Below are 23,760 nucleotides of genomic sequence, written 5' to 3' on the forward strand. Positions count from 1 at the left end.
ATGTTGTGCTACCTTTCTTAGAATTTCTATCCCATCTTTTTCTGACGTTACCTAACACAGCTTCTCTGGAGGAAACTGGCTACTCTGCTTGAAGATTCTGTCTACCCTGACAAACTAAAATGTTATGGAATGGTATTTCTTATGCCTTGCTTTTGGTAGACTGCCAGTATTTTCTACAAATGTCAGAAGAATGTTTTAGAAAATTGTGTGTAAGTTCTCCTAGCCATCAAAATTTCATTATCACTAAAAATAGCTCTGGGGGAGAATAACCATCATGTGCTATATATCAGAGTCATTAGAACATTTGAAATGGAATATGTTCTGGGAAATTATTTAGCACGAATGCCTTAAACAAATGGAACCTGAGGCCTAGAAGAGTTAAATGACTGCCTAAGGTCACACACTAGTTGTAAGCTGGGCCGTAATTGAAACTGGTGTCTCTGTTCTCCTCTCCTCAGATTTTTTTAGACAACTCAAATTATAGAATTGATCATTTCCTTGTTTGATTTGGTAAATTAAAAAAAAAGAGTTTGTGAGCAGATAGACGGTGACGAAATGTCCCAGACTTAACAAATATTAGCACAGCACTTCAGAGTTTATGAAATCCTTTTCAAAACATGATCACCTTTAATTGATGCCCCGGTGGTGTGTGATGAAAAGTTTTATGTTCACTTACACTGCAAGAAAATGTTTATCATATCTTTAATTAATTTCTTTATTCTGTTTTTACTAATTCCAGTAATAAGAGCTGACATCTCTATTATGCAAACACTACAGTTTATGTGGGCAGACCGCAACTGCTTTAAATGGTTATTTAGGGTACTGCTCATTGGTGCTGAATTACAAGGTTTTTTTCCTCCTCTGTTTTCCGTTCTGTGACCTCAGGTTTGTAATGGACACGAAGAGTTGTGTTGGCATTTGGTGCCTGGGGCAGTGCCACCAACATGGAGAGCTGTCATGATATCTCTACTCCTTTGATCCCTTTCCTCCAGCCTAAAGAAGGGAGGGAAAGAGGAGGGGGCAAAGATACTACTTTGATCTCTAATTCTCTGTGGCCAACTGCTTTTCTCCATCTCTTTTTCAGAACATACCTGCTAACTCCCTTGGGGCTAGTTTGGTGAATTATAGAATTTCAGCATTAGAAGGAGCTGTAGAGACTTCACATTCAACTCTCTTATTTTATAGATTCACAATGATTAAAATGACTAGCCCAGGGCCATTCACTATCTTTTCTATGTATTCGCTAGACATGGTATTTTAAAAAAGATTCTACCGTGTTTCAAGGGTTGCACAAGTAGTTGGTGGAAAAGGTGAAAATGATATTGAGTTTTCTTTAGTCAAAGCCCAGTGTTTTCTCTTAGCCATAAAGCTTCCCATAAAACTATTGACCATGTTGTCAATATTAAACCAATAATTCAATCCTGAGTCTTTGACTTAACTTGTTTAGCTTTTTTAAAGTAGGCTGAAAATTGCATTGTTTTGGGAGCTGTTCTTTAATGTTTAGATGTTTAGTGAAATATCTGATTCATAGTAAAACTTGTTCAAAGGAATTCTAATTTGTATGGAAGTCTGTGATTTTCTTAGGTACAACAGAAGTGTTTTTTCCATACAATTTATACACCGTAAAATAGCCTTCCTGAAGTATACTTTACTTCCACTTTCCCACAATTTAAACTTGGATGATTGTTTTACTTTTTGTTAACTATTAGAGTATCAAATAATATCTGTGTTCAATTTTTTGAGCCTAATAAAGGTGGCCAACCCTCTACAACCAGGGACAGTCAGGAGTACATGATGCAATTTTGCTAGTACTTCCAAAAACCTGTCCGTTTGACCAGTTTGTGTTGGGAATTTCCACGGTTTCACAGTTTCTTGCTGAGTTTAGGATAAAGAGACAGACGAGGAGGAATGCAATTAACTACTAGGCAATATATTTTAAAAATATTTGGTTATCCAATTAAGTGAGTAAGATTTATTGTCACAAGACCTTGAGTAATTGTCTGGAAGAGCACATTTTGATAGAGGGAAAGAGGTAAGAGGTTGAAAACAATACCTAAGGACAGGTAGAATGTTGCACCAGACCCAGCCAGGGGGCATCAGGAGGACGGTAGGCACCAGGAGATGGGGGAAATGTTTGTGTCCAAAGGAATTAGGAAGACAGTGAAACAGAGAAATGAAGGTCCATAGATTAAAACAAAACAAAACAAACCTTGGCCCTCGTTCACTTTTTTTCCTTTCTTCAGTCATTTTTAGTGCCTACAATATACAGGACATTATGCTAGTCCTTTAAAATAGTGGTGGGCTTGTATTTTCATTCAAGCCTCTAGTATAACAAGTGAGTTGGCTACAAAATAAAACATCTGAAAAGTAGGTATATATTCTAACCCTGCAGGCAAAATCCACACTGTGTATTTGCACCTTTGCCTCAGTCTGTCCTTCATCTTTTCCCTGGCTGCGTTTTCAGGGGACACTATTAGGATGAAAGAGCAGAAGTGTGGAAGTGGGAATGGGGAGCTGTTTCCACCCACAGAATGTCAACAGGTATGCACGTAGCATCTGCGACTCCAGGAGAGCTGACAGGCTAGGAGCCAGCTGCAGCTTACACTTGAAAATAATAATAATATCCACTTAGGGGTATGGAATTATTTATCACCACTGGTGGAATTTTTGCCAAAGGCAAGAAATGAAAACATCCCATGAAAAATGTCCTCAGTCCACAGCCCATCACACTCACACACTGTACAAACTGATTAACTCTGTGGCCAAGAATAAACGGTACTATAGTTATTACTATTATCATTTTAAAATATTCTTTTTAAAGACTTTGGGAATTACAGGAATTAGAGCCAACAGAGCAATGGACAGGATTTGTATAGGTAAATTTAATAACAGAGCTCATATTAAATGGATGTCTCTGAAGGGCCTTCCTTTCTTCCTTCTTTTTTACTTTCTTCATTTTTCTCTTCGTCTTCCACTCTCTTCCTTCCTGTAGTCATTCTGGGACCCAAGACAGGGATGGGAAGCTGATGAGTGCTGGGATAGAGACTTACTGGTGGCATTTTAATAAATCTGTAAGTGAGCATTTTATCTGGCTACGTTTATATGCTGAGTGTGTTTTGGTACATATGTGGGGGCTATTGATATGTTCCTGAACTCAGCTTGACTTATTTATTTATTCTTATCCTGAGGAACTCTGTGTGCTATAAGCCACTGCCAAGCATACATATGTATGTGACTGGGCAAAGTCACCTGCTACCCAGGCCGGGCATCTCTGTGAAATTGGGCTGCTGGACTTCTCTCTCTGTGAAAAAAGTCCATGTCCGAGGGTCTTGCTTCTGTATAAATTTCAGCCTGTGTTCTCATTTGAGACCCTGGCTTTAGATTCCTAAACCGGGTTTGTGAGCGCTTCATTTGACCCCAGCTGTCTCTCAGTCTGTCTTTCTCCTTGTTTGTGTTCTTGAGATTTGGCCTGCTTTTTGTGTCATTTTGTTTTGTAAATGTCTGTTTCAGATCCTACTTTTTTTCTTATATCTGGGAATAATTTTAACCCTAAATCTTCGGAGCTCATTTTTGGGTTTTTCCTGAGTTTCTCAAACCACCGAGTCCATGGGAGATCCCCGTTCTTTGTTCTCTTATTTTGACCTCTGAAGGGGTCAAAGAATCACCATGTCAGGGAAATTGGGCTTTCTTTTCTTCTTTTTTACTTCTTCCTCTCCCCTTCTCTTCCTCCCTGCATTTCCTTCTCTTTTCTCATTTCCTTTTTTTCCCTCTCTGTCTCTTCAATTTATATGGGTATGCAAAAAAAGTCCAGAGTGGACTATTTGGGACTTGCTAATTATCAGTGTAGATATGGTGTCACAATGGGGATACTAATTATATGACTTAAATTTAACCAATGCAGGGCCCCACTTTGCTATTTCTTCCTGAAGCAAAAAATAATTCTTACAGAAATGAATCTTCTAAAATCCAAAGGTAGCCTAAGATGCAGTGCCTGGATTTGGAGAAAATTCTAGGTTATGAATTAAAAATTCCTATTTTAATTAAAAAAAACTTTGGATGAAATCAAATAAATTAACAAAAATGTTTATAAAATTTAATATTTAATGTGCATGTTTAGTGTTCATGTGAATGTCCTTTGGGTGCCACATTTTATTCTGTTGAAAAACACGTAACAACTTACGTGAAGCTTCACATTATATGTAAATTGTTTTCTTTTAAACATATGCACAGATTTTTTTAATAACATGGAAAAAGTGAAGTTCACATCTTAACTGAAAAAATATATAGAAATACAAAAAATTTTTTAGAATGTAGTACATAATTGTAAATCTTCAAACAATAAATCCTATAAATATTTTTTAAAACACTAAACAAGATTTTACTAAGCACTATTTCTAAAATTGTAGAATTCTTCTGTTCACTTTTATAAGAAATGACTCTCAAAAGAAAAATAGTAAAAATATTCTAAATATATGCATGTTTTTCATCCTGAAATCCAGAAGCTTTGGGAGCCCTAAGTTTTAAAAAAACTAATTTGGTATCAAAATTGACCAGAACTGACAGGAATCTATTTATAGTCTTTATTTATCTGAGTTATTATGAATATTCATATATTTCACTACAGAAATGTTAATGTGTTCAATGACGATCCAGTCCCAGGCTCTACTGAGCATTCTCAATATACATAATGTACAGTATATTGCACTTAAAATTTTGCAAACTTTTGAATTAAACAATACATTTGGCTCCATGTTTGAAGTAAGGGATTGTGGACCTGTTAATGGATTATATTTCTGAAGTGAGTTACAGTTATTTGGATTCTAAAAAGAATAAATCACATTCAGAAAAAAAATTATGGATTGGTCCCTGAAAAATATTTTTAAAATGGAACTTATTTGTCTGCCATATATATTAAGGAAAAACATTTTGAAGTGACAGCACACTTAGTATCTATGCAGCATTGTTTTAACTATGTTGAAAATTAGATAAGTCATCTTTGTAAATATCTTAGTGACTCTTAAAAGAAACAAAAAGGTAAAGCAAAAGATCATAAGAAACCTTGATATCTGGTTTATTTATAAAATCCCATTATATATACTGTGTATTTACTTTCGTTCAAACGTAAAACTGTTATTGAAACCATTTTCTTTTTAACTCAAGGAGTTTCTATTAAGCATGTCTTTTGAAATTCCCTGGAAAGTGCACATTGCTCTGATCATCCTGGCTTATTTCTTCAGCCAGTTGCTAAGGCTATAGGAACCTTCACATGATTAATCAACGGCCTCTTCACAAAATCCAATGATGAAAACATTTGACTGCTGCTCATCTGGGCAAACAAGAAGAGTTTGATCTCTGTGTGCTCTGCTGAGCTTAATACTTCACTACAGATACATATCAATACTCAATCTATACCTGCCTTCATAAATGTCTGAGGAAACATAGGGAACAAGAATTTTCATGTTCTCAAAGCCATCGTTCTTAACTTTGAGCCATTGAATAAATACCATATATTTATGCATATGGAATGCCATGGCATGTGGAAAGACAACTTTTGAAAGCAGTATTTTAAACTTAAAAGCACATTGTTGCTAGTCATTAAAGTTCTGCACACTGTTATATTCAAGAATCTGCCTCATGTATTTTAAGATATTCTTTAATTAATAAACATTGAATGCTTTTAATGTTACAATTGTTTTCAAAACTCTCCAAAGCAAAATATTAACAAGAACATTTTGTCCAAAACAATTTATCAATATGAAAACTAATTTCTGCTTATGACATGTAGGGAGTACACCTGAATATATATAGTATATATACACAAACACATAAATAGTAAGTATATATGTACATATAAGTATATATCTAAGTATATGTATATATAAATATGTATATAGAAGTACTTATACATAATATATGTATATTTACACATCCACTCTATTAAAGAAATTTCTGTTCATAATATGTTTTTTAAATTATATTTTTATTCATTTCATTCTCATTTCCAAAATATGTTTGACACATCTTTGCTCAAAAATAGACAATTCTAGATCTACAAAAGAAAAAATGGGCAAGGCAAATCAGAAAGCAAGTTGTGTTCAATGAATGTCCTGGAGAATCCAGTGGTTTCTGTTAACTACCTAGAAGTCTCATTTTGTCTCCTCTCTCCCACCATTCCTTATAATACCTCAAGGTTTAGCTTTCTTGATCATGGCTTCTCCATTGTAGACAAGATGCTCCTCCTGCTTCTCTTCCCTAGTCTGTTTGCTCCCCTCTCTTTGCCTTAACGTATCACTTCATTCCCCAGGATCTCCCACATTTCACTTCTCCCTCTTCCAATCCTCAGGCCCCACTTCCTTTAACCTCAGTAAGGTCATCTTGATTTGTATAGATACATACCCACTAACGTGAGGAGTGGAGTGTGTGTCTGAGACTCATGGCTTATTATCACCTTCAAATTATAAGAAATAAAGCACAATTTTTTTTGTATTTACTTATCAGGAACTTGTTTTAAAGGGTGAAAATACTTTTTCCAGTTTATTTTTACAGTTTGACTCGATAAGATAAAAGAAGATTTCAGAGAATCAATATGGTTTTATTTCGACCATGGTTGAAGAGCATGTTGTTTGGTACTTGTTACTTTAGAGACACAGTGAAGTCTCATTCTATTAAGGATGGCATCTACTTCATTTTTCTGAGATAAAAGGGCATACTAAACCTTTTTATCTAGCGGCTGGGAAATTATGCCATAGTACAATAAATAAATAAATAAATAAATAAATAAAAGGTATTCTGTTTCTCATATGAGAGTCACCCTGGTATTTCCAATGTGACCATGATTACAGGAGAAGTGCTAATGATTTTGAGCCTGTGGTGCATTTGTTCTTATGTGCAACTGTACACTCTCTTCTATGCTTGACCTTTTGGTATAAATATCCTCAAAACAGTAAACTGTGAACTGTATTTTAGGTCTGATTCATCAGAAACAGGATAAGTTAGCCCATAAAAGGCATCTTTGGGAGCAAGATAGAGGAATGTGTGTCCTAGCTGTGAGGCTTATCTATATCTAGAAGGGTGGGTAATTGAAATTCTGTGAAATGGCTCTCTGGTTGTATGATATATATTTTTTTAATTTGCAGCTTTCATTTTAGACTCAAGGGTACATATGCAGACTTTTTACATGGGCATGTTGTGTGATGCTGAAGTTTGGGGTACAAATGTTCCCATCACAAAGGTAGTGAACATAGTATCTGATAAGTAGTTTTTCAGCCCTTTCTCAGTGTCTAGTAGTCCCCAATGTCTAAAGATGTTCCCACATTTATGTCCCTGTGTACCCAATGTTTAGCTCCCACTTATAAGTGAGAACATGCAACATTTGTTTTTCTGTTTCTGTATTAACTTGCCTGCTTGTATGTTCTTAATGTCTCAGATTCACAGACAGGTGGGGCTTTATGGTTTTCTTCTTCCACATTCCTCCATATTGAATAATCAGTGTAGCTCTATGTACAACTACCCTGACAACAAAACTCTAGGGCCATAGACCAAGACAAGAAAGGCATAGAAAAGTGGATATAAAAAGTATGCAACTTGAGAAATTCTTGCAAAGATCTATATATTACTCCCCCTATATGTTACAAAAAAAAAGGGGGGGCTTTCTTATTTTAGTTGGGAGTTTGGTTTTGAAAGTCACCAATTGGCCAGGCACGATGACTCACACCTGTGCTTTTAGCACTTTGGGAGTCCAAGGCAGGCAGGTTACCTGAGTCCAGTAATCCCCGACCAGCCTGGTCAACATAGCAAGACACTATCTCTGTTAAAAAAAAAAAAAAGATAATAATTTTCAGCTGTTGAAGAAAGTTTCTCATAAACCTTGAGAAGAAGTGGGGCCAGAAGGAAATATTTTTCTTGCAACAGAATGATATTTAACTTCAAGTATGGAAGACTAGAATTCGGAAGAAGACTCATTAAGCCGGGCATTCAATTGCTGGAGAGGTGATGTGTTTGCATAAGACCTCACAGGATGCCAGAGACATATTGGGATCCTAGTCCAGGATATTTTGGTACTTACTTTTATTTATTTATCTTTTGAGTCACGAAGAAGCCAGATTTCTGCAGCCTTGCAAAGCTATTGAAACTCCTCTGTCCAGTTTAATCTAAATAACACAGTGAATCTATATTGTAAAGAATATCAATTTATAAATATCCACACTAAGAGGTCTGTACACTTATGACCATGGTGATACTGAACATTTAGTAAATGTTCTTTATATAATCACGTGCTATAATGATGTCATCACAGAATGCCCAAAGTTACCAATATGAAATAATAAAGATTTTAAAAACATTTTCAGATGAACAAAAAAGAAAATTAGCAAAATATTCTGGAAAATTCAGAATTTATGTACTTTTAATCTAATTTATTTAGAAGTTCTATTAAACATGTAATTTTAATGCTGTCATAATCTTCCTCTGGATACATCCTCATCTTTGTTTTTTCAACACAAAAATGCAGAGAGAGAGGTTAACATACTCGTTCAGTGTTACACAATCAGTCATAGGGAAGTTTTCCGTATGCTTTAGAATTGGTCTTCAGTATTTTAGATATTATGTTTTTCCTCCAACTAAATGATATCTTGAGAATCAACATCACATCTTAACACCACAGTGTCTGGTATTTATACGGTGCCTTCAGTGAACAACTTCTGTCTCCCTGCTGATTTCACTGGATAGTGGTACTTAAATAGACATTTTAATGAAATACCGAGTTACTACAACCCCATTCAACTCTGAGAGTTATATGTTCTGTGTGGAAGTAAAAATACTGACTTAACCTTGAAACTCTCTCTCAACCAACCTTTAGACACTGATTGTAGAATAGCAAAGGTGACAAACTCTTCTGGCTAAGGTTAATCATCAAAAATAGATTATGTCCCCAAATAACTTCCCAGAATAACCTGAGCTAGTTTCTCTTTGGCTCCAAACATCAAGCAGCCGCTTAGGAAAGAAATCACAATAGCCATCAAACAATCTAACATAAAAGTTCTGGAAAGCTTAGGAAAAAAACACAAATATTCCACATTTGCAGATCAGACCCTGCAAAATATCTTGACTGCTAGAGAATCTTTGCGAATATCATATATATTAGAAAATATATTCCAGTGCACCACTGTCTACTGAGAAGGTTGAGCCACAGTTAATCTCAAATCCTGAAAGTAGGACACTCTTCTGGCACTACCTCGTGAAAAAGAAATACTTGCTGTAGAGAAAAAGAAAATAGCTCTGCAATTATCCAACACAAGACAACTTCTTGAATCCAGCTCACCTAAGCTATTTTTTTTTCCTACTCGGAGAGCAAAATGAATGCTGCAAGCAGTCAGAGTACTAATGGTCTTTTCCCCCCCACATTGTTTCCCTTCCTCCCCCCTTGAAACCTGAAGCAAGGGACTGGAGAGACTTCAGGAGCCTCTTTACGCTATCACTTCACAGGCTAGAAGGTGACAGCTTCGCCAGGGACTAATGCAGTCCGACATAATTGAATGTGGCCTGGAGCAAAGCAGCTGCCTGCAGCCACTCTTGATTGTAGCTGTCATCAGGTAGAGTCTGCTGCAGGAAAATACATTCCAGTGGAACGCCACCCCACCACTCAGCTCCATGGTGATAGCTTATTTACCCTTATGCTGTGACCACAGTTTTGTAGTTAATAATTGTCAGTATCACACTGCTGAGTGAGTGCAAACACTGTGTCTTTGAATTATCAATAATCTTTTTAGTGCTCTCTCTCTCTCTTTTTCCCTCTTGTTCTCTTTCCTCTGGAATAAAATTATACACCAGAATTCTGTTTCTCCACCAGAATTTGATCTGATTCAAAAGTACTACTTTATCCATTTTCTACTTTGCTTAATGTAATACCTTCGACATTTTTTTTTACAAGCAAAACAACAGACACAACTAAAATTGTCCCTCTTTTTTTCTGTTTATTACAATATGTCAGAAAATTACTGGTCAAATTAAGTTTTAAGAGTAGAACTTCATTTGACATTTTTGGATTTCTCTTTACATGATTACAAAAGCTCACTAAACGCAAATGAATAATTCAGAATATTGTGTTTTCCTCTAAATATGTAGACACAGATGATTTTAGGGAGTCAGGTTAAATTCTATGCAAAGAATTTAACTTAAGAGTAAACAGTTTATAAGCAAGTAAAATAATATGTAAGAAAATAAAGAGCTTAGCATTTATACATTTTGATACAAGAAAGCAAGTTGTGTCATTCTGTAAATTGAGATACAAGTAAATTGAACTAGAAAGGAAGTCAGTATGATTTGGATTTTGCGAATTATCTTCTTTAATTTTGTGTTTATTTTTTTATTTAACAATTCAGTGTTAAAATCATAAAAAACTTTCTGACTTACTGGGACCTATTTGACTTCAAGATAAGAATTAAATTATTCATATAACATTTTCTGCAATTGCTCTTTAGTTCCAACTGAAATTCTAATGTCAAATTGTGGTGTGAGCTTTCTTTTATGGCTAGGTAAACGGAGATGCTGGGTGTTTCTATGACTAATGCAAGCATACATGCGTCAGATGTTAATGGTAAAAAGAGTCCTAGCTTTATAAACCAATTTAAAATGATAAAATCTGCTTCTTTCTTGGAAAGTTTAATTATTTCCTCATTATCCCACTACCACCTAATTTTCTAGTGTCTGTAAAATATTTCTTATATCTATCCCGGTGGCACCAACATGCTGCCTCACCCCACAGAAAAATATTTGATTCTGTCCCTTTGGAAGGTATTTACTTGAGAAGAATATTTCAAATGAGTGATTAAGGTAATACCTTTGTGACTAGGCTCAAATCCAGCCAGACCATCGTGTGTCTGTGTATGTATGTGTGTGTGTGTGTGTGTGTGTGTGTGTGTGTGTGTGTTTGACCTAAAGCAACAAAAAAAGTTATTTTCTCAGTATTCTGTAGGTAGGAGTCAGAAATTAAGGGGTTGACAGGGCCATACTGTCTCTGACAGCTCTACAAGGGAGCCCTTCCTTGCCTCTTCTAACTTCTGATGTTTGCCAGAAATCCTCATTCCTTGGCCTGTTGATGTATCACACCAGTAACATGGTTGTTTTCCCCACTGTGTGTCTTCACATTGTCTTTTCTCTGCAGACATCTGTGTCTGTCAGATCATCATCTTATTGGAACACGAGGACCAATATTTTGCCCTTTGCTATATAGCTAAGTCATGGCTAAACCAGTTACTATTTGCTATTTAGCCCAATATACGATGTCCTTAAACTTAATGAAAGAGATACAGAAAATTGAACTATTATCTGCGGAATTCTAATAGCAGTATAGAAAATAAATCTGTATTTTTTTTGAATTCTAAAATATCCCCTTTAAAATTCATATAATTGAGATATGCTACCATATCTCTTAAATGTCTTGAGATAGCTACTCGTCTTTCTAATACATGAAGCAAATTTAGGAGAACTTAGATTATTTATTTTTTCTCTATTAGAAGGAAAAGTAATATTTATTAGTTCACTGTGTGTGTCTTAGGAATTTTCATGTTTTATTTTCTTTGATATTCTTACCAGCCCTTCAATGTAATCCATGCTGCTAGACAATATTAAAGGAGATGTTAGATAGTATCAAGTTCTCAGTTACAAACTCAAGATTTCCCATCTTTACAATTAATAGCAAAGCAATAGTATCTGTGGACTGACCTATTTAAAGAACAGATTCTACGTAATTATGGGATTTTACCATACAAGTAAATTGCTGCAAACACATGTATTCTAATATTTTTGAATGTTTCTTTCCTGAAGTAAATTTCTTGCTTCCTCTTTTCTGTAGATATTAAGCTATATGTGCTTCTATGGACCAATATTTAAGGTAATTACCTTAGCAATTTAATTTGCCGGAATTCTAGCATGGAAATATGGGGCTGGGATAAATATTCAGTTTGGGAGGAAGTATTGCTCCGACTTGCTCTGGTCATTTCTGTCACCCAAAATGTCATGACTAATCCTAACAACATCAGGCTGTATGGAGAAGCAGAGATTGAGGTTTATGTGCTGAGGCATAAGTTTAGATAAAATTCTCTTCCAAGTGGGTAGTTTTTCTCAGTATCCCAAGGTAAAAAAATTAAAATTCGATGGGTGTGCACAGTATGAAGGCTGACACCTTTAGAGTTAAAATCCACTTCTGATTGATTCATAAACCACTAAAGTGCCCTCTCTTAGTCATCCTTGAAACAAATAAAGAGATGATATTATGGCCCTCATCCCAATCCTTCTATTAACCTGATCATTTAGAACCAATAGACAGTGTCAACATTAAAATTCCATCTGTCTCCAGAGGCTTAATTTCATGAACTGTTGTTCACAAGGCTACTTTATTTTGCCTGAAAAATATAACATAAGTATATTATTACTTTCTAGAAATTAATATGCATCCATTTATATGTGTATGAATATGACAATAATATGTATATATATATATAAACTTCTCAGTGAAAGAATAAAAAATTAGGCCGGGCATGGTGACTCACACCTGTAATCCCAGCACTTTGGGGGGTCAAGGTGGGTGGATCATGAGGTCAGGAGTTCAAGACCAGCCTGGCCAAGATGATGAAACTCTGCCTCTACTAAAAATCCAAAATTTCTCCAGGCATGGTGGTGGTCACCTGTAATCCTAACTACTCGGGAGGCTGAGGCAGAGAATTGCTTGAACCTGGGAGGCAGAGGTTGGAGTGAGCTGAGATTGCACCACTGCACTCTAGCCTGGGAGACAGAGCAAGATTCCTCTCAATAAAGAAATAAAGAATAAAGAATAAAAAATTAAATTAGTTAAATGAACCCAAAGTGTACAAAAAGACAGTGATGGTTAGCATTTGATTTGGAGACATTCCAATGTTAAGAAAAATCTTTTCATGTGGCTCTAGGCAGAGTAGAGAAAGTGATCCCCAAACATTTTAGGTGTCCTTTTGGCTCAAGAAATGTGGATAGGATGCATCAGTACTGCAGTGTCGTGTCAAACACATTGTTTTACAGATGCTGTCTTTGCCAGGATCTGTTTATTTCAAGTTACAGACAAAAGTCATTTACTGATAGCTGTGCTATTTTAAATACATGTATACTTTTATTAAATGTATCATTTAACCAACAGTAGTTTGTATTTTTTTATGTGAATGAAGGCTTTGTGTTTTTACCTCATCAGGTTTGTAGGCAATCTATATTCCTCATCCTGTACTTAAGAAAAAGTTGCATTTTACTCTCATACTTATTGCAGCATTATTCACAAAAGCCAAGATATGGAAATAACCCTAAGTGTCCATCAACGGATGAATAAAGAAAATGTGCCACATATGTATGAGTGTGATTTACCCTTAAAAGAGAAGAAAATCCTGCTATTTGCAACAACTTGGATGAATCTGGGGGACATTATGATAAGTGAAATAAGCCAGACACTGAAAGACAAATAGGGCATGATCTCACTTACATAAGAAATCTAAAAAGATCAAACTCATAGAAGTAGAGTGGAATGGTGGTTAACAGGGCCTGGGAGGTGGAGGACATGGAGATGTTTGGGCAAAGGGTGTGAAAGGTCAGTTATATGAATGAGTTTGAGAGATGTGTTGTACGGTATGATGGCTATAGTTAATAATGTATTGTAGACTTGATATTTGATAAGTGAGTTATTGTTTTTAACACACATACACACACAAATGGTAACTATGTGAGGTGATAGATATGTTAATTAGCTTGACTTTGGTAATCATTATCCAATGTATGAGTATATCAAAACTTTACATTGTACATCTTAAATATTAATTTTTATTTGTCACTCATACCCCTCTATAAAGCTGGAAAAAAATTACATTTTACCTGTCAGTAATTAGTTATTTTGCCATTAACCAACATAGCAGATACCATTAGCAGCTGTAGCTTTTTTTTTTTTTACTTACCTCATATTATTTGATAACTTTACACATATTTGTCAATGGAGTTACACAGAAGTCTTTATAAGTAGTTAACTTAGATGTATTACTCTAAAAGAGTTTATAATCTATAGGCAAAATAGTTTATAATCTATAGGCAGAATTGTTCACCGTCATACACTATTTTAACATAATGAACGTTAAAAATATCAGTGCTATTGAAAACAGGGTTGAGGGCGTGGAAAGGCATCAGATGAAACCATCTTTGCATCTTTTAAAAAATATAACCTCCATGAGGTGCAGCGGTCTGGGTGAGCAAGGGGAAAGAACAGCATTTGCCCAGTGGTTGCTACGCGGCTGCCTGCAATGAGACTGTTCTTCTCAGAGGACTCCACGATCCATCACTGAGAGTGAGACACAAGTTTGCCGTATTTTCATGAACATGAAAAAAGTATATTTTTAGGAGTCGGCCAACGATGACTAGTCAGCTGTCGGATTGTATTTAGATTTGGGGAATGCTGTGAGAGGACTGAAACCACTTGTTTCTCTCTCTCTTTTTCTCTACTTGTCACAGCGATAAAGTTGGCTCTGGCTCCAGGGGGCTCTTGGTAAAGTACAATGCCCAGGGCTATGGGAGATGGAGGCCTCAATAACTGATATGAAAGGTCCTTAATTAAGCACTTAGCATTTCAAGGCAGTCATCACTGCTCGCCCACAGCCCGAGCTGGCAGTCCGTCACCGCCGATAGGCCACCTAGAAGACTAACGTGAGTTGAGTCGAGTCTTTTGTACTTGAGGCGAGCCGCCCCGAGGCACAGGCTGATCCGGTGACCCTCCCAGATACACTTTCTCTGCCGGAAGGAACAGGATATCGGATGTGACAACACTGCAGCCGGGAAACGATTCCCCCTGCCTGCCGTCCACCCCACACCCTCCGAAAGATCAGGGATTTGAGGAGAAAGTTAGAATGACAGTGGCACTTTCTTGGCTCAGCAGATCAGTATGAATATAACCAAACCCAATGAATGAATAATGATGAATGTATTATGAAGCAAAAGGGAACCCCTTCTTCATTGTAAAATGCCAATTATTTTGCAATTACCCAGGGCCTCGAAAAAGTTAACTAGGAAAGAAACATTTCCTTTCTTTTTTCCCCTCACAGCACATAATTCTCTGGGCATGAGAAACCAGAATAAACATAAATGTTTGGGGAAGTTTATCTTTATATTAAGGAGCTGGGAGACTTGGCAGCATTAAAATGGAAAGGGTTAATGGAATGAACTATAGATTAAATTGTAAAGCAATCAAAGAAAACCAAACAGTTTATAGCAGACAACCATCTTCTGGTGTTTGGGTCTGTGTCAAGCCATGGATGTGGAAAATTAAAGCCATACTGAGAAGGGAAATGAACCATGTCTAATACATCCCCAGCAATAAAATGTTTTCACTAGGACTGTAAAACTGTGGCTTACATTAGGAAAAAGAAAATCAAACTATATGTCAATTCCACATCATGGGACATGAAGTGTCCACAAAAATTTATATTACTATTTAGAAGTGTTTCATTCTGGTGTTTTATTGTGATTGGATGCGCCCTCCTCAGTATCTTTTGACTGGTATGAAAATGATTTGAACTACTTTTTTTAGCATTTATTTTACATCTATTACCTGTTCTATTACTTTTTATTATTTTATTGTGCTGTGTAGAGGATTTTGCACAGTTTTCATTATAATGTAACATTAAGTCAATTTATTTGTGTATTACATGCTGTATAATTGCACCTTTTTCTAGAACAATTTGGATTTCATTATCTAACAAATCAGCACTGTTGCATTTCTAAAAGCTCTTGTTAGAAATCAAGTGCGTTTTCAAAGTAGGACAACAGAGGTCAAGTTTGCACCAAAAAGATTCCTCACTAGCGCAGGAACTATTTGAACATCGGGTGAAGGTCATATTAAAAGAGAGAAATACTCGTTTCTTTTAGAAAATATTTAATTATTCACTATTGTACTAGGTTAAGATCAATAAGGATCAATATTGCAAAAAAAAAATCTTGTAGAACAAAGAGTTCTTACATGGAACAGATAAGAGTGAGATATAGATCATAGAATGAACAAATTAATCCAGGGAAAATATCAATTGTAACTGTGTTTGGTTTATTATTATAAAGAACATCAAGATACCATTTGGATGCTTTGTTTACAAGGGCCATAAATTGTAAAACTACCAGGCACAATGAAGGGTACATATGTTTTTACATAGCTGTTTCATAAACTGATCTATGCCTAACACAGAAGTGGCATACATTATTTCAGCTGTCACATAGGTAAAATGCAAAACACCTGGAACCACTAAGAAATTAAGTTGTTAAATCCTTAACAGAATGTGGATTGATGTTTTATGGGTATAATTACATGTTACATTTTCAATGAGTTAGCATGTGGAGATGGTAAGTTCTTTGATACTACATTTCCTAGACTGCATGGTTGGTATTTATCCTATACTCTCTCTCTTTTTTTTTTCACCGCAACCTCCGCCTCCTGGGCTCAGGCAATTCTATCCTATACTCTTTTGGGTTGTTTATTAACTTCTCATGAGTGTTTGCTTTTTTGTTTTAATGAGACTGTCAGTGGACATAGGACAGGAAGATCTTATACTTCTCCACAACCCTGCAGCCTAGCAGAGATCATTGTAACATTGGCTTTTTACTGGTAACAGTAGTAAATATTAAAAAATATTATTCCACTGTTTAAGACAATAAACTACCTATTTTATTTAGACTCCAAATATGGGTTGACAATGATACTATGTTTTTCTTCTTAAAGATATGTGGTATATGGAAACTTCAGATATTGAGAGGAAATTCAATTGTCATTTGTCAAAGTAAGTATCAAATTTTCATTTGATGAATTTGGAGATGTACATAATTAAGTTTATGCCCAATATAAGTATTTTGATTTAAAAGAATTCATTATTAAAAAAAAAACAAAATGTTTCATTCAATCTGACATTTTTACCTGTTAGAGAAATTTTACTCAAAATATCCTCAAAACTTTTACAACAATATCTCTTTGTGAAGAGTCATATGCTCCTTTCCACGATCACACTGTAGGGAATGTGGGATGAGATGCTTTAGCAAATTTTTTAGCACAATTTCTTGGACCAGTGAATAATATTTCACCATATGTTGCCCTTTTCAACTGAACTGTTATCTTCACAAATAACATCTTTTAATAACATTTCTGTGATGTGCTGCCTTGTTGCTGTCATACATAGCAACTCAAGTTGTTGGGAAAAATAATGAACAATAACAAAATGTATCCATGTATTCAATGGTTGAAGTACACCTGAATGAAGTCATCAAGATAATATATTCTTTGGATTTTAGATAAATGGTAGTTATTCAAAAGTCTATCAATGTATTGGCCTCTACTTTATCCAGATCCCCATTTCTTTGTAAAGCATACTGCCTGATGCTGGCAGCTAGTAGCTTCATGCTAATAATCATGTATTTCTGCTTCTATCAGCTGAGGTGTACGATAACATTTAATTCTGTTTGTTCCTAAAACTTTGTATTTTTCTTCGTAGTTACATAGGATAAGTGTTAGATCAACTAATAAACATAAGCCAAGTATTTGTCTCTATGAAAACTGTTGAATACTTTAAGAAGACTGAAAAAGTAAATTATAATAAAAGATATTTGACCTTCTGTAAGGTAGAAAAAAATGAAAACATGTTCAATTCTGTGCATATTGCTTTGCAGATCTCATCAAGATAATCGATTCTAAATTAATCCAAACCCAAAATAGTAGACAAAACTTTATAGGCATAATTTTTGCCTCAAACAATAGGAACCTCAATCAGGAGACCAAAATATCTTGGTCTTACCTCAAAAGATCAATGAAAGAAAGAATGGATGTTAACACTTCATCAGTCAAAATAAATGTTTCATGAATGTATATATAGATTTTATTATTCCCCTGATAATAATGGTATACATAGTGCCAGTCGAGCTCAAGAATTCCTAGGAAATATATTGGTATCCCAAATCCCAAGTACCCAAATGTGTAGATACATACCACAACAGAAACCCAAATATCTAGATTTATATGCATCATTCAGAATTATAACTAAACAAAACAAAGCAAAACAAAGCATAACCATTTATCTAAAAACTGAGCTAACATATATTTCTTTCATACTGAGAAATTAATAGGCACTATTTCAATTTCTTAATATAAAGAAAAAATTAAGTATAAGTTTTGAAAGTATTTAACCTTTTCTTAAAAAGTGAACAAGAAATGACTGCATATACCTGAATTATTAAAGAGGAAAATGAAAAAGTAAAGAGTTTTTGCCAAAGACAGAAAAAAAAAAATATTTACAATAAAAATACAATGACCACGTAATACATACATATATAATGTAATATATGTAGCATATATCTTCAGGTAAACATAATTATATATATATATATATATATGTAAAATTGAGTCAATAACAAAAGCAATTACCACACAAATGAAATAACTCAAAGTTTATAAGAATAAAAATAAAAAAACAAATAAACCTGAAAATAATCAGTAATAAAATTATTAGGATTATTATAAGTTGAATTCAAGTTAAAAGCATAATATATAAATAAAGAAACCAATTACTTTAAAAGTAATGACAAAGAATATGATAAAAATAATTATCCTTTTGTGTAAGCATGTAATACACTTACATGTTTCAAATCACACAACAGAGAAATAGTTAAAGCTAAGTTCTGGTATTTTAAGAAGAATTAGACATGTAATGAAACTAGCAGAAAATATTAACATACCTTTTGATTTCTTGATAAATTTGAAACACAGATTATAGGTAATGATATAAGTATTTTGAATAATTTACTATAATTAATATTCATCTAATAAACATTAAAATTCTTTAATGTGTTTAAACCTTTTTACATGGTCATACAACAGTTTTTAAAAATTAATCATTTATAACAACAGAAAAAGAAAATAAAAGTAGAAATGTTGCAAACCACAATAATTTTTATATAATAAATGTTGTTCAAGCTATCAATGTTGGAAAATAATCAAAAATCTCTTAGTCATTTGGAAATTTCCACCTCTGCTGACTCAATTATTCTAAACAAGATTTTGTCAAACTTCAGTTTGTCTAGAACAGCATTTCTCAATGTATTTAAGAACTATTTTATTCGAATAAATGTGGGTGTTTGTCAAAAAGTGAATATTCTTGGCACTGCATACAGTCATTCCAAATCATATTTTTTAAGGATGGTATTTGGGAATAAGTGTTCACCATCTAGGTGATTGTTGACCAACAGGGATTTAGATATTAGTGATAATTATCTCTAAACTCTAAGAGTGGAAAGAAAAACCAGAGACTTCTGATGGAAGATGAGAGAGAAGAGAAAGAGCACATGTTTATCTTTTCTTCTCTGAAGACCTTTCTGAAATGCCATAAAAGGGATAAACATACAAGTCCTCCAAAAGTAGATAGATTAGATAGATAGTAGATAAAAATATGTAATAGATAAACGTTGAGGAGCAAGAGAGTGTGCCTCAGGGATGAAGAGGTTCCAACAAATCTGGAAAATTAAAAAAAAAAAACAAAACAGATGGAAGCATAATTCATGTAGCACGTCAAAGAAAGACATAGCTTTGATATCTGTAAAGCAGAATATGGACAGGGGTTCAATTTGCCTTTTAGAATCTTAGAGGCTTAGATCTAGGAGAAACTGGAGTACAAGGTGAAAAATGTGAATTAAAAACAGGAGGACTTTTTGAACATTTACATATGAGAAATTGACTCACAGCCACTCTCTCACCCAAAATAAGTAATAATTCAACCAGATGTCTCCTCCCTCCAGTCTTCAAACATTCCAGGCAGGAGAAAGGAGATTTCTTCTATGCGAAAGTGAATAGCCTTAAAGGAAAGAACTCTATATTCTGTATTTTATGCTCCCCTGACAAGTTGGCTAGCATTTTGATTACCCTAAAACCAAGTGAAAAAGTCAACAATTCAGAAATTCAAAGCTTCCAGTTAGCTGTTTAGTGTCTTAAAACTATAAATAGTGAATCAAGGATTATCAAGCATTTGAAGAAATTCCTTACCATTGAAGAGGGAGACCCAAGCAAAATAGAGCAAACCAACATTAGAGTAGCCAGACATAATGAAGTTCTAGTAAAACATATCCATCAAGGTATTGAGTAACAATTTCTTAAAAATATCAATGCATTGTGACCAAGAAAAAAAATCAGAGAACAATTCTTGAATAAAAAAATTTATCAGAAAAGCTAGAATTATGGTGGAAGAAATCTGTTAGTAAGTAGAGCAAAAAGATAAAGAGATAAAAATTACGAAAGATTATTCTTTAGGCTTCAATATCTAGAAAATGGGAGTTCTCTAAAAAGACAAGAAAGAAAACCAACAGAAAAAAATTATCAAAGAAAAACTGACACAAGAACACAAAACCAAACACCACATGTTCTCACTCATAGGAGGGTGTTGAACAAGGAGAACACATGGACACAGGGAGGGGAGCACTATACACGGGGGTCTGTTGCGGGGGAGTGGGGGGGACAGTGGGAGGGGGAGTTGGGGAGGGATAGCATGGGGAGAAATGCCAGATATGGGTGAGGGGGAGGGAGGCAGCAAATCACACTGCCATGAATGCACCTATGCAACAACTTTGCATGTTTTTCACATGTACCCCAAAACCTAAAATGCAATAAAAAAGAAAAAAAAAGAAAGTTTCCAAATTTGTGTTGGGCTATATTCAAAGTCATTTTGGACTGCCTGAGGCCTGTAGGCCACAAGTTAGACAAGCTAAAAAAAAAAAAAAATAATAATAATAATAATAATAATAATAGAAGAAATTTCCCCAGACATGATGGTTTCTTATTATAAACCATCACAGACATACACCCAAAATTAAATCAAAATATATCATCTGTAAAACTACATGATTCACACAGGCACAGATTTTCTAAAATAAACTAGGAAGCTGAAAGGTAATGAAACAAAACCTTAGCAGTTCTAAGGAAAATAATTTTAACCTTAAAATCTAAAATCAGACAACTCTGTATCAAACTAGGTATAGTTCTAAAGAAAATGAATATTTGCTGATCCACAGCAGTCAGAAAATTTACCTCTCATGTACTCTGTTATAGTTAAGTATTTGTGGGCATGTTCCAGCAAAATCCAGAATCAACCAAGAAATAGAAGGAGATGGGAACTAGAAAACTGGATTCAGCTCAAAACAGCAATTAAGCAGAGTTGCAAGGTAAAATTTCTTCCCAATCTCACTAATGTGCAGTATGGGAAAAATTCACCTATCTCTGTAAATATAGCTTTGACTCTACTTCTTGCAAATTGGATTAAAATAAGAAGAAAAGCTTACTTGTTATCCTGTTTTAGATTACATTATGAAGACTCTCTTATTATATACCCAGGCCTAAATTGTTTTGCATTAATTTTTATGCTTCTCCCACTATTAGACTAGAAGGTAGAAATGCTTGTTCTAATATATATCCAATTGTTCCTGCGAAGAAAAATGTCTGGAAGTTTGTTTAATAAACAGTTGTTATATGTTGTCTCTGGGTGCTAGGATTTTGGAAAAATCTATCTATCTATCTATCTATCTATCTATCTATCTATCTATCTATCTATCTATCTATCTATCTACCTACCTACCTACCTACCTACCTACCTACCTACCTGCCTGTCTACCTTTCTATGTTTATAGCAACTTGTATTATTATTGTCTGAATTCTTTTTGGCATTCACAGGATTATAAACTACAAATATACAGGGAATTACAAAACATTTTATGAAACCTATAGGAGGACTGCTTAAATAAATTATGGTCCATCAGCACATAGGAATAATACATTGCTATAAAAATGAAGAAGATCTTTGAGTACTGATGCTTTGTTAGGCTTTTAAAAGTAGCAGATCCTACTTCTTTGTAAAGTATAATTTGTATAAAAATGATAAAAGAAAATGTGTACTTTATGCATAAAATAAAAATGTATAACTTGTTTCTAAGGAAGAAATCTGGATGATTTGGGGTCAGGAGTGAGAAGAATTTTCACTCTATATCCTTTTCAAAAATAGACTATCTTTTATAAAGCAATTTTAGATTCCTGGCAAAATTGAGCAGAAGTTACAGAGATTTATCCTATACGCCCTGTCCTCACACATTCATAGCCTCCCCCATTATTAATATCCCCCACCAGAGTGGTACATATGTTACAACTGATGAGGCTGCGTTGACACTTTACCATCACCCAAAGTCCATAGTTTACATTAGGGTTCACATTTGGTGTTGTATATTCTATGGGTTTTTTTTTTTACAAGTTTATAGTAACATACACCTACTCTTAGAGTATCATCCAGAGTAGTTTCACTGCTCCAAAAATCCTCTGTTATCCACTTTTTCACCTTTCCTTCCCCATAGCCCCTGGCAACCACTTATCTTTTTACTTCCTTCACTGTTTTGCCTTTTCCTAAATATCACATGGTCAAAATCATACAGCATATTGTCTTTTCAGATTGCCTTCGTTGACTTATTGAGCATTTAAGTTTCCTTCATGTATTTTCATGGTTTGAAACATTATTTTCTTTTTAGTGCTGAATAATATTACGTTGCTTAGATGTACCATCATTTATTTATCATTCACCTAATGAAGAAAAAAATTGGTTCCTTCCAACTCTTGGTGATTAGTAATAAAGCTGCTATAAATATCAATTTTTATGTTTGTGGATGTAAGTTTTCAATTCTTTTGGCTAACAACCAAGAAGCATAGCTGCTGGATTGTATGGTAAGAAAGTATGCTGTTTGATAAGAAACTGCCAAACTGTCTTCCAAAGTGGTTATACCATTTGCATTCCCACTACAAATAAATGAGAGCTCCTGTCACTGCACATCCTTGTCAGCATTTGGTATTATCAATGTTCTAGACTTTGGCCTTTCTAATATTGAGTAGTGGTACCTCATTGTTGTTTTAGTCTACATTTTCCTGCTGACATATGATGTGTAACATCTTATCATATGCTTATTGGCATCTGTGTATCTTCTTTGGTGAGCATTTGTTAAGGTCTCTGCAAATTTTAAATGAGAGTTTTTCTCTTATTGTTGAATTTTAAGAGTTCTTTGTTTATATTTTGGATAACAATCCTTTATCAAATATACATTTTGCAAACATTTTGTTCTAGTTTTTAGCTTCCCTTTGAATTCTCTAGATGATGTCTTTTTAAAAAATTTTTAAAAAAATTTTTACTTCAGATCAGGGGTATATATGCAGGTTTGATTTATAGGTTAACTAGTGCCTTGGGGGTTTGATATACAGATTATTTTATCAGCCAGGTACTAAGCCTAGAACCTAATAGTTTATTTTTTCTACACCTCTCCCTCCTCCCCCTCCTTCCACTCCTCTCCCTCCTCCCTCCCTCTACCCTCTGACAGGACCTCCCTAGGGTCTGTTGTTCTCCTCTTTGTGTCTGTGTGTTCTCATCATTTTGCTCCTACTTATATGTGAGAACCTGTGATATTTGGTGTTCTGTTTCTATGTTATTTTTCTAAGGATGATGGCCTCCAACTCCATCTATGTTCCTGCAGAAAACATGATCTCATTCTTTTTTTAATAGTTCTGTTTTTAACTCTTTGAGGAATCACAACACTGCTTTCCAGTAGGGTTGAAATAATTTACACTTTCACCAACAGTGTATAAATGGACCTTCTTATCCACAACCTCATCAGTCTATTTTTTGACTTTTTAATAATAGCCATTCTGACTGGTGTGTGATG

The sequence above is a fragment of the Aotus nancymaae genome, unplaced genomic scaffold (assembly GCF_030222135.1).
Source record: "Aotus nancymaae isolate 86718 unplaced genomic scaffold, 86718_ANA_hifiasm-v0.15.2.pri h1tg000040l, whole genome shotgun sequence".
Taxonomy (NCBI): Eukaryota; Metazoa; Chordata; class Mammalia; order Primates; family Aotidae; genus Aotus; species Aotus nancymaae.